Consider the following 12,809-nt stretch of genomic DNA (forward strand, 5'->3'; position numbering starts at 1 on the left):
ACTCGGTGGCGCCGGATAGAAAGAATCGGTGGGGCCGAGTTTGACTTTTGGTTTAGGTCATATGTGGATGTGGGAAGGTAGTTGAGGATTTTGGAGCATATCACTAAGCATTTTGAGCAAGCAAGCCATTAAGCAACACCTCATCCCTCCTTGATAGTATTGGCTTTTCCTATAGACTCAATGTGATCTTGGATCACTAAAATATAAAATGTAGAGTCTTGAGCTTCAAGCTTGAGCCAAACTTTTTGTCCTTAGAATTTTGAGGGATCCACTTTCCTCATCCATGCCATGCCATTCATTGAGCTTTTCCTGAAATATTAATCTTGGAATAATGTTAGCTCAATGAGCTATATGTTGTTAGGAATTACCAAAACCACCCAGGGATAGTTGTACTTTCAATCTCCCCCTTTTTGGTAATTGATGACAACATATAGATCAAAGCTTCGACAAATGATAATAAGAGTGAAAGATATTGTCGCTTTGAGAAGTATGTGAAAAGAAAGAGCTCCCCCTAAATTTGTGCATATCTTAAGATTTGCTTTGGACTGCAAATGCACAATGAGTTAGGATCATGGGTTACTCTTCCATGTCACATACATCTTGGTGGAGCGCTCAAAATGATAAGAATTAAATACATGCACTCATCACCAAGCAAAGTGAATGATCATATAAGGGTAAGTAAGATAATATCATCTAACAAGCATAAGTGTAGCTTATGATCAACCACATGATCATCAATGTCTCACAGATAATAGCATAGTATCTCAAGCAATCAAAAGACAGACAAAGTTCAACCACCAAAACAAGAGAGAATAAAAACAACACTCGCTCTCGAAGCCTATGATCTATACATTTTTCTCCCCCTTTGGCAACAAGTTACCAAAAAGTTCATAGAAAATGCATAGCACTAAAACGTCTCTCAGGCTTGGTCTTCAGGTGGTGGTGTCCGGAGAACTCCAAGAACAAAGCCTTCAGTCGAAGTAGATGGAGCTGCTGGGGTAGGTGCTGGAGCTGGTGGCACTGAAGCTATAGCTGGTGCAGATGAAGTGGCTCTAGTGTCTGGAACAAGCACTGCAGTTGATCTCTGAGCTCGAGGCACTCAGGCAAATGCATCAGTGGTTGTTCTGCCCTTCCTCTCCTGCATATCATCTTGTAGTTGCTCCACAGCTGACTGAATCTCAGTTACTTTGACATCCAAATCATAGAATTTTTTGCTCCACGATTCTTTCCAAGCTCTCTTGGTTTTGAGTCAGGGTGGTCAGTCCCTTCTCAATCCTCAGAGTTGATACTATCAAATAACCAAGCTGGTCCTGCTTGCTTTTTAAAAAGTACTCAGATGCCTTCTCTTGAGTTGGCATCTTGGCAGCCTTCTCTTTCTTTGCTTTCTCCTTCTTCTCTTGAGCTTGTACTAATGATGGTTCATTCTCATTCATCACAACTTGATTATCCTCAAAGTCAGGATAGATAGGCAAGTGTTCCTTATCCAACAAGTATGTGTCTGTGCCCATCTTTGAGTTTATCAACTCTTGGATCTGTGGGGCATATCCACAACTTCTTTTCTGGTCAGCTGCAGTCCTCTTGATAGTCTCAACTATAAGGCTCATGACCTTGAACTTCTGTGGCACATCAAATATATGTAGCAAGTTAATTGCATGGCCTCTGATCATTCTGTGATCACCAGACTTGGGCAAGAGAGTGTGCCTAAGGATCCAATTGATTGTAGGCAGCCCTGATAGCAAGTGTTTTACTGACCCAAACTAGTGAGTCTCAAGATCATCTTCAGGAATCTCCTTGTACATGTTTGCCATATAGTTGTGATCCATCTTCTTCTTGGCATAGACATCCAAGTCATCTTCTTCTTCCTTAGGAGCATTGATCAGATTTTCCCATTCCTCAATAGTTGAGTGGTACCTTGTACCTTCAGACATCCATACTATCATGCCATCTGGATAGAAGTGTGTTGTGGAGTAGAATTGCATTATGAGCTCCTCATTCCACTTTGTGAGCTTCTGCCCAACAAAGTATGCAACTCCACAAGCACTGAAGCTGTCAAACACACCAAGATAGTGTTCATCATTTTCCTTGATATACTTCCAGTCAACCCACCTCATTTCACACACTATAGGCTTCTTGTCCAACAACACTGTCTCATAGAAGTCCTGTTGTTCCTTTGTGTGGAACCTGTAATCAACAGCAGTCCTTCTCCTGGTAGCATATGGATCTGTCTCTCTCCATAGCCTCAACCCTGAGTCTCTCCTGATCTTCATGTTCTCAGCCACAGGATGAGCATCATTGTGGTCTGGAATCTTGGGTTTGAGCTTTCTCAGGACTTGTCCTTCATCATCTTCATCAGCAGCAACTTCAGGCACTGGGGCCTTGTTCTTCTCAGCAGCTGGTATACTCCTGGTATTCCTCTTAGGTGCACTCTTGGGCTTGGAGGCTGCTTTGGGTGCTTCTTTGGGCTTTGATGAAGCAGCCCCTGTCCTGATAGCATCACCCATAAGCTTCTGGGCCTTAGGTGCTGGTGCAGCAACCTCTTCTTCCTCTTCCTGTTCAGAATCTCTCATGATTGAGGATCTCCCAAGCACTCTAGCAGTGGTCTTTTTGATCCTCTCCTTCCTCTTCTTCCCTTCTGCAGTAGCCTCTTTGGGTTCAGATCCCAAAGGGACTTGAGTAGATGCTCTGGCCTTAGACATTGGAATTCTCTTTGCAGGAACCTTTTGCTTCATGCCTGGCTTAGTGGCAGCAGCAGTGCTATATTCCTTCTTAACCACTTTCTTCTTGGAAGTGGCCTCATCCTCAACTGCCACATAGTCTTCATCCTCAGACTCTGAAGTTTTCTTCTTCCTTGTTCTGGTGGCAGCTTTGGGCAAGTTGCTGGGAGTGCTCCTGCTACCATCATCTGAACTGCTAGACGGACTAGTGCCCTCACTCAGGTGAACCTGCTCCTCTGACCTGTTCTGGTTGTCACTCTGATCAGACATATTGCAAACACTGACAACAGACCCTGTGAATAGATATAGATGAGATAGAGTGGATGAGCATCACAAAATGCAGAGGTTTTTGCAAAAGAATGAGTCAAAAACTTAGTTTTAATTTTCCACAGAAAGCATTTTGGATCAACCGATTTGTAAACTCGGTGATACCGAAGCAGTTGTTGGAACCTAAACTAGTGAACTCGGTCAGACCGAGTCACAGTTCGGTGGCATCGTGACTGCTAGGGTTTCACAAAGTCCTGAACTCGGTCACACCGATTTGCAATTCTCGGTCAGACCGAAAATTACATGTGCAATGGCCTGAGCCGAATCGCTAGTACCGAGTTCCACAACTCGGTGGGTCCGAGATGGTTTCGGCGGAAACCTAGCCCTAAATTTTCAATTCAACTCTAATCTATGGAGTGTTTTGACTGGATAGAAGCGTTTCAATCGTGGTAAGAATCATAATAAACACAATGTGCTAGGAATCGGACGGGGATAGCACTGTGATCGAGTCCATACCCTAGTTCGGCGATGAACTCGCTACAGCGGCAACGGTGGGGAAGAATTCCGTTGACGGCAGCGGAGACCAGCGACGGGAGGTGGCTGGCGATGAGGAAGACGATCCGGAGACCCAGGAGGCAGAGCGAGCTATGCGCGGGCGAAGGGGTTTCAGAGAAATTTCCAAAATTTTGCCCGTGAGTATATATATAGCCCGACCCTGTCGGTGTGACCGAGTGGAGCAACTCGGTGGCACCGAGATTCATAACTGCAAGCAGTTACTGAAACTCGGTGTGACCGAAATGTTCAAATCGGTTGCACCGAGATTGAAAACCTAGATCGACTTAGTGATCTCGGTATGACCGAAATGGAGGAATCAGAAAGACCGAAAAGCACAAAGAAGTTTTGGAAGTTTAAGTCTATGACGAATCGGGGACTCCGAGTGTTCCTCACACAGAGTGGTTTGAATCTGACTTGATCAAATTTTGTGATGTAGCATGAATAGAGTTTGAGACGAGAAAAGCATAGATAGCTAGAGAGGGTTCTTAGGCATTCTTGTCCATCCACTTGGCAAAAGAAAAGAAAAACAATCAATCAAAACAACAAGTGGATGTCCTCGAATGAGTGAAATATGCAATAAACATGCTCACACAATAAAATGGCAATTGAAATATGTGGCAAAGCATGCACAACCAATTCTAGCATCTATCAAACAATTTGCGATGACTAGGTCATCTATATATGAGTATATTGACTTAGCAGTCAAATGAGAACATTTGATCATAGGTCATACTCATCGTTTAAGCACAAGTGGGGTTACCACTTTTACATAAAGCATTGTTGTGTTCACACCATTAGAGTTGCTTTAGTTCAATTCTTAGAGTAAAGCTCCCCCTAAATGTGAGATCCCCCCTAAGAGGGATGAACTAACCTTGGGTTTTGTCGATGATGACTTCATGTAGATGTTGAAGATGTGGATGCTCAATGTTGATGTAGATCATTTGGAGCTATCCATTGGAGTGAGTTGCACTTTCAGTACCTACACGGGTTAGTCCCACAAGGAACAAACAAGGATATCCATGGACATAGAGTGATGCACACACAAGATGATGTCTATGAAAGCTTTTAGGTTACCTTGTCCCTTGTCTTACCAACAAGAGGGTTTGTGACTCCTTGAACTAGTGCAAGATGTGGAAGTTGATTGCACTTGTTCTTGCCAAGATGATAAGAGTGAAGTATGTTGGCGGAGTCACCCTCAAGAACTCTCTAGTTCTTCTTCGGGATCCACACCATCTTGATGGGAATCCTCGGTGTTGTAGTTGTACTTGATGAAGTGGAACTTGAAGTAGTCTTGGGAACCCACTTGACCAAGGCCTTAGGAGCTTCTTCAAATGCATCAATTTCCTCTTGAAGCTTGTCCTTGCCTTTTTGCTTGTGGTCTTGTGGTGGAAGATCATCTTGAGCTTGTGTCCCTTTAAGAGAAGTAGGATCATACTTCTCTTGTTGAGGAACAAACTTCGTCTTGGGGTATTGATCTTCTTCCCACTCAACTCCATTGGCATAGAACTTTCGTTCAAAACCAACACCTTGATTCTTCCGGTGCCTTCCTTGCTTGCGTACAATTTCCTCGAATTGCTTACTTCTGGCAAGGCTCTCGTAAACACCTTTCTCTATAATTCCCTTCAATAAGCTATTTTCTTGCTCAAGTGTAACTTGGCTAAGAGAATCATTAGTGGAATCAATAGAACTACTAGAAGCAACAATATTGGATTTAGCATGATTATTGTTACTACTAGAGGAAGAATCTTTCTTGTTCTTGTTACTAGACTTGACTTGAGGCATGTAAGTGGATAAGAGTAAACGTTTGGCAATGTAAGAAGAACTTTTCTTGCGAAGATCATCATTGATTGCTTTTAAGAACTCATGCTCTTGCTCAAGGTTGAGCTTTTCAAAGCGTAATTTCTCATGAGTCCTTAAAAGTTCTCGATGATCTCCTAAGATAGTTTCATGAGCTAACTTAAGAGTGTTTAGTTCTTTAGTTAGAGACTCAATCTTCTCCTTATCATTGTCATTCGTTTTATCTTGATTAGCATGATTAATTGACGTTTTATCATAGTATTCATCACTAGAGTTGTCAACAAGTAAATCATCATCACCTAACAAGTCATCTTCATCACTATTGAAATCAACATACTCGGGGTGTGATACCTTTGGGCCTTTAGCCATGAAGCACGTTCCAACTCCTTCATTTGGTGAGTCAAATATGTCGTAGGAGTTGGTTGTCACAAGTGCTAGACCGGCAACACCTTCATCTTGAGTATATTCAGAGTCGGAGTGATAGCTTCTCTCGGAGTGGTTGTCGGAGTCGGAGCCGGATACCCATTCACCAACATGAGCTTGATGTCTTCGTTTTGTGTAGCTCCTTGATGACTTGTCCTTTCTTTCCGAATCCTTGCTTCTCCGTGAGGGTCTTCGTTCATAACGATCATCTCTACTCCTTCTTTCTCTAGATGGTGATTCTTCTCTTCTACTTCTTCTCTTGGGAGAATCTTCTCTTCTCTTGTAGGGGGTCGTACACTCATTGGAATAGTGTCCGGGCCTTCCACAATTGTAGCAATTTCGCTCTTGACTAGAAGATCTTTTGTCATTGTAGGACCTTGACTTGGAGCTTCTCTCTTTGCTTCTACTCATGTAGAACTTGTTGAAATTCTTCACCATTAAGCTCAATTCTTCATTGAAGGTTTGTTTCTCACTCGATGATGTGGGGGCTTCACATGAGGCTTTGTAAGCACCACTTGATTTGTTGTGAAGTTCCTCTTTATCCTTGAGTGACATCTCATGAGTAACAATTCTTCTGATGACTTCTGTTGGCTTGAGATCTTTGTAATTGGGCATCATTTGGATCAATGTGCACACGGTATCATATTTTCCATCCAAGGCTCTTAGGATCTTCTTGATGATGAATCTATCGGTCATCTCTTCACTCCCTAAGCCGGCAATCTCGTTTGTGATAAGAGCAAGCCTAGAGTATATTTCAGCGACACCTTCACCATTCTTCATTTTGAACTTGTCAAGTTGACTTTGAAGCACATCCAATTTGGATTCCTTGACGGAGTCGGTACCTTCGTGCATATCAATCAAAGTATCCCAAATTTCCTTTGCATTCTCAAGACGGCTGATTTTGTTGAATTCTTCAAGGCACAATCCGTTGAAGAGGATATCACAAGCTTGAGCGTTGTATTGCAGCATCTTCAACTCTTCCGTGGTAGCTTCACGATTCGGTTCTTTCCCATCAAAGAATTCACCTTGCAAGCCAATACACACAATAGCCCAAACGGCGGGGTTATGTCCAAGAATATGCATTTTCATCTTATGCTTCCAACTAGCAAAATTAGTGCCATCAAAGTAAGGACCTCTACGGTGATAATTTCCCTCGCTAGACGCCATACTCTCCTAGGTTGTGAGACCAAGGCTATGACCACCAAAAGCTATGGAAATCAAAGCAAATGGAGATCAAAGCTCTGATACCACTTGTAGGATCGAAAGTATGTCTAGAGGGGGGGTGATTAGACTACTTGACCAAATAAAAATCTAGCCTTTTCCCAATTTTAGTTCTTGGCAGATTTTAGCTATCTTAGCATAAGTCAAGCAATCTCCACACAATTCAAGCAAGCATGCAAAAGAGTATATGAGCAGCGGAAAGTAAAGCATGCAACTTGCAAGAATGTAAAGGGAAGGGTTTGGAGGATTCAAACGCAATTGGAGACACGGATGTTTTTGTCGTGGTTCCGATAGGTGGTGCTATCGTACATCCACGTTGATGGAGACTTCAACCCACGGAGGGTAACGGTTGCGCGAGTCCACGGAGGGCTCCACCCACGAAGGGTCCACGAAGAAGCAACCTTGTCTATTCCATCACGGTCGTCGCCCACGAAGGACTTGCCTCACTAGCGGTAGATCTTCACGAAGTAGGCGATCTCCTTGCCCTTACAAACTCCTTGGTTCAACTCCACAATCTTGTCGGAGGCTCCCACGTGACACCTAGCCAATCTAGGAGACACCACTCTCCAAGAAGTAACAAATGGTGTGCTGATGATGAACTCCTTGCTCTTGTGCTTCAAATGATAGTCTCCCCAACACTCAACTCTCTCACACAGGATTTGGATTTGGTGGAAAGAAGATTTTAGTGGAAAGCAACTTGGGGAAGGCTAGAGATCAAGATTCATATGGTTGGAATGGAATATCTTGACCTCAACACAAATGTAGGTGGTTCTCTCTCAGAAAATGTGTATTGGAAGTGTAGGTATGTTCTGATGGCTCTGTCCATGAATGAAGAGTGGGTGGAGGGGTATATATAGCCTCCACACAAAATCTAACCGTTACACACAATTTGCCAAACTCGGTGGGACCGAATGGTTAAACTCGGTCGGACCGATTCAGCAAACCTAGTGACCGTTTGGATTTTTGGTGGGACTGAGATGCAACTCGGTAGGACCGATATGGTTAGGGTTAGGGCATAACGTAATCTCGGTGCAACCGATTACACAAACTCGGTGGGACCGATTTTGGTAATAAGCTAACCAGAGAGTTGGTAAGGTAAACTCGGTGGGACCGATTCGCTCATCTCGGTGAGACCGAAATGTTACAAAAGGGAAACAAAGAGTTTACATTGCAATCTCGGTGGGACCGATTGCTCATCTTGGTAAGACCGAAACATTACGAAGGGAAACAGAGAGATTACAATCCATCTCGGTGAGACCGAGATCCCTATCGGTGAGACCGATTTGCTTAGGGTTTGTGGCAGTGGCTATGACATTTGAAACTCAGTGGCGCCAGATAGAAAGAATCGGTGGGGCCGAGTTTGACTTTTGGTTGAGGTCATATGTGGATGTGGGAAGGTAGTTGAGGATTTTGGAGCATATCACTAAGCATTTTGAGCAAGCAAGCCATTAAGCAACACCTCATCCCTCCTTGATAGTATTGGCTTTTTCTATAGACTCAATGTGATCTTGGATCACTAAAATATAAAATGTAGAGTCTTGAGCTTCAAGCTTGAGCCAAACTTTTTGTCCTTAGAATTTTAAGGGATCCACTTTCCTCATCCATGCCATGTCATTCATTGAGCTTTTCCTGAAATATTAATCTTGGAATAATGTTAGCTCAATGAGCTACATGTTGTTAGGAATTACCAAAACCACCCAGGGATAGTTGTACTTTCAATTTTCTACATGATGATAGAAGGTTTGCTATGTTGCTTCGGTGGCTCTGAATGGAATGTTGGAGGCTTTGATTAAACTAGGGTTTGAAACAACAGCTATATTTGGTTATATCAGTGGCTCCGAGTGAAAATGGTTCGATGGCACCGAATGAAGTTGATTAAGTTGGTATAGTAGAAATTCTTCAAGGAGTTTTGGAGTTGATCTTTATGCACATGATCAAAGAGCTTATTGTCATATCCTCATTCCCTTTTGATAGTATCGACATGCCTATGGACTCAATGTGATCTTGCACTAAAATAAAATGAAGAATTATTTTCACTCCTATGTTATTCATAGAAAGAACTTCTCATGTAATGTACTTGAAGTACAATTAGTACTTCGAGATATATTGGCACAAATTATCCTTAGGGACTAAAGATGCACTTTCATTAGGGCCGATAGCGGGCATGGGAGCATAGGCAGGATTAGGCCATCGGGCTAGGGACCGCCAACCTAGGTTAATACGTTGTGTCAATTATGTTGCGTTTCACCCAAAAAACATGTATGTTTTGCTCTGTTGTCAAATTTTATCTTGTTGAACAGGCTAAAATGTTACACAATCAATCAAAATATTCTCATAATCATATCATTTATCATTTTTATTTATAACACATCAAATATGGATAATAGATATATTCTCTAGAAATAAAATTGTCTTAAAGCATCTCAAGATAATGTAAAATAGTAATCGTACCCAAAAAATATATCATTTGGGACCCTCCAGGCCAAAAAAACATTCACAAATGCCCTATATATGGTACCCCAAAAGAAATATATTTCGCCCAAAATTTTGCTAAAAGTGCTGCGTATAAAAAGGGAAACGTTTAAAAACGGCGCACCGTATGAATCTTCCACCGGACGCGCGCCACGCTGGCGTCGTGCGCCCATGCGAAGCCACCCCCGCGCGAGACGCATGTATTCCGGTGGACCCGCGTGAACCGCCCCTTCCTTATCTTATCCTTTTGCACTCCATCCCCTACCTTCAGCCATTCCCCTCGTCGTGTCGTGTTTCTTCTCTGCCTTCCATCTCCTCCACTGCCCATCCCCTTTCTTCTTCCCTGCGGCAAAATACGACCAGGAGGGGCACCAAAAAGCTCGTCGTCGACGCGCCCTGGCCGCTCCAAGCAACCTTGCAGCAACTGCGAAGTGAATGCCATGGCTGGCTTCGAGCGCTCTTCTCCACGGCCGTCGCAGCCGGACGCGCTAGTAGCCATGGCTGGCTTCCGTTTTCCTGTCGTGAGAGCTGCATCCTAGGTGACGATGGCGATGCTGGAACCGTTCCAGCGATGAGCGAAAACCGGCAAGGCAAAGATACAAGAGGTGCTGGAACCCACTGACTGGAAAGCTGCAACTGGCACACGATATGCTAGAAGCAGTGTTCCCTGGAGCTGGAACCATCATCCATTTTTGCTGGAATCAGCAGCCACCGGTGGTGAAGACGACGAGGTACGGTGCTACTACCAGGGAGTTTTTTTGCTGGAACCAGATCCTGGAGATGCTGGAACCATCTTCTTTTTTGCTGCAACCAGGCAGCTGCCGGGGTAAAGACGATGAGGTACGGTGCTACTACCATAAAAAAATTTGCTGGAACCGGGCGGAGAAAAAGTTGCATCCGCTATCAATTGGTGATGCAATGGGACGGTGTCGAGATGTTTTGCTGGAACCGGCAAAAAAATTGCTGGAACACGTAAGAATTTTTGCTGGAAGGATACATGAGAAATTTGCAGCGGGCGGTGCAACTTTGGGTGTTTTTGTTGGATTTGATTTTTTTGCTGCAACCAGCATGTGATTTTGCTACTACTGACAAACTAATGGAGTTTTGTGTGTTTGCTTTTTTTGTTGAGGACACGGAGCGGAGGCGGTGGCTCAGGGATGTTGCAACCACGGTGGCACACGCTGGAACCGGTCGGCAGGTGAGCTGCATTTATCAATGAAACATGGGCGTCTGTCGGCGGCGAGCAGCGGCAGAGAGCACAGTGGCGGCTGTCGACGGCGACAAACGGGGGAGGGCAGCCGGGCGCTGCGTTGCGCGACGCGGCGATGACGGGGCGGCCGCCATGGCCTACGGTGTTTCTTCAGATTTGAAACGCGAACACAGATGAGAAGGAAGAAGACGACCTTGATGAACGAGCATCCAACGGCTCAGGGTGGGCCAATCGGGTGGCTGGGGCGCGACCGGCCGAAACTTTCGGCCAGCGCGTATTAGTCGCCGTATAAAAACGCCTTAACGGGAAGCCAACCACCCGCAAAATCTCCCCCCATGACCGTTGCAACCCCACGCCGATTCTGATAGATTGTTGTCACCGCATGCTGCAACCGCGACTTCATTGGCCGTCCCTTAGCCCTGTTGCCACCTGAGAGCTTTTTTTAGGGAAGGCCATCATGGCTAGCTTTATTGCAAATTAAAGAGGTAAAACATCATCCACAAGTCTGGAGACAAGACAGCCGGGAGGCTCGTCCGTCCAGCTACTAGAAATCTTATTACAAAAACTATGTTTAGCTAGCACATGCGTCGCATCATTACATGACCGAAAGCAATGATTAAAATTAACCTTCCCAATAGACGTAGCCGCATCCACACACTCCGCAAAAATTGCCGCTGCAGTGTCCCACCATCTTGTTTGTCCAGTGCAAGAATCAATCACCATGAGGGAATCAGACTCTGCTTCAACTCGAGAAAAACCCAAGGTATTGGCAAATACCAGTCCATCGCGCATAGCCAACGCTTCAGTGGTCACCACATCCGCTGCAAAGTGAATATAGTGACATTGGGCAGCCAGAAAGTTTCCTTTGTGATCCCTAATGACCGCCGCCGTAGCTCCAGTTCCATCGTCCAAATGGAAAGACGCATCCACATTGACTTTCACAAAGTTCGGCTCTGGTTTTCTCCATGTTTGCTCCTGTATAGACCGATTCCTACTATTTATCTGGTGGTAGTTATTTGCTATAGCTAGGACGGAGAATGGCCATGCGTTAACTCACGCCTAACCCACCATAGATACCAAACTCCAACAATCAGCACCTGTTTCACATCAAGACTGGGTCTAAGAGGTAGTGCCGTGTCCTCCGCCAACAGTAGATGTTCAAAAATGATAGATCCCGAGCGGTCAACTGTTATAGCTTCTTCGATTATATCCATAATACCTAGTTTCTGCCGTAGATCATGAGCATGTGTGCATTCGAAGAACAGATGGCGTACATCTTCCGCAGCCTGGTGACAGATCGGGCACGACCCATTAGAGCCTACATGTCTGTTTGTGAGTATTGCTTTCAAATGGATTATTCCATGGAGAGCACGCCAACAGAAAATCTGTACCTTACGAGGGACTTGCAGTTTCCAAACTCTACTCCGGATTTCCGGTGAAGTTGAGCCAGACGGACTTGCCAAAACTTCTGCATGTTGTCGGTAAGTCTGACACCATTGTATGTGATAAGCTGATCGGACTGAAAAGACCCCTCTCCGATCAGGATTCCAGGCAATGAAGTCCTCAAAAGCTGCAGTATTCAAGGGAATTTGCAAAATCCTTCGAACATCCACCGGGTTGAAGATAGAGCGGATCAGCGATTCATCCCATGCACCGGTGTAAGGGTCAATGAGGTCGCTAACCGTAGAAAGGATAGATTGTCCCCTGCTCGAAATTACCCTCCTGTTAGGGCTCGATGGTACCCAGGGATCGGTCCATATTTTCACATTCTCACCGGTTCCAATTCGCCAAATATATCCCAATTTAAAAGTCTCTAATCCCTTCATTATACTCTGCCACGTGAAGGAAGCTCCATTTTTTAGAGTTGCTTGGAGTAAGCTTTCATTCGGGTAGTACTTTGCTTTCAGAACCCAAGCACATAGCAACTCCGGATTGTTGATGAGACGCCAACACTGCTTAGAGAGCATAGCCAAGTTGAAGGAATAAAGATCCCTGAAGCCCATTCCCCCTTCATTCTTCAGATAACAGAGTTTCCACCAAGTGTACCAATGCATTCTTTTATGATCTTCGTCATCACCCCACCAGAATTGAGCTATCAAATCAGTTATCTCCTTACAAATCCCCTTCGGTAGGCTGAATACTGACATGGC

Source organism: Triticum urartu, chromosome 2A (assembly GCF_056163025.1).
Source record: "Triticum urartu cultivar PI428250 chromosome 2A, HENAU_Tu73, whole genome shotgun sequence".
Lineage (NCBI taxonomy): Eukaryota > Viridiplantae > Streptophyta > Magnoliopsida > Poales > Poaceae > Triticum > Triticum urartu.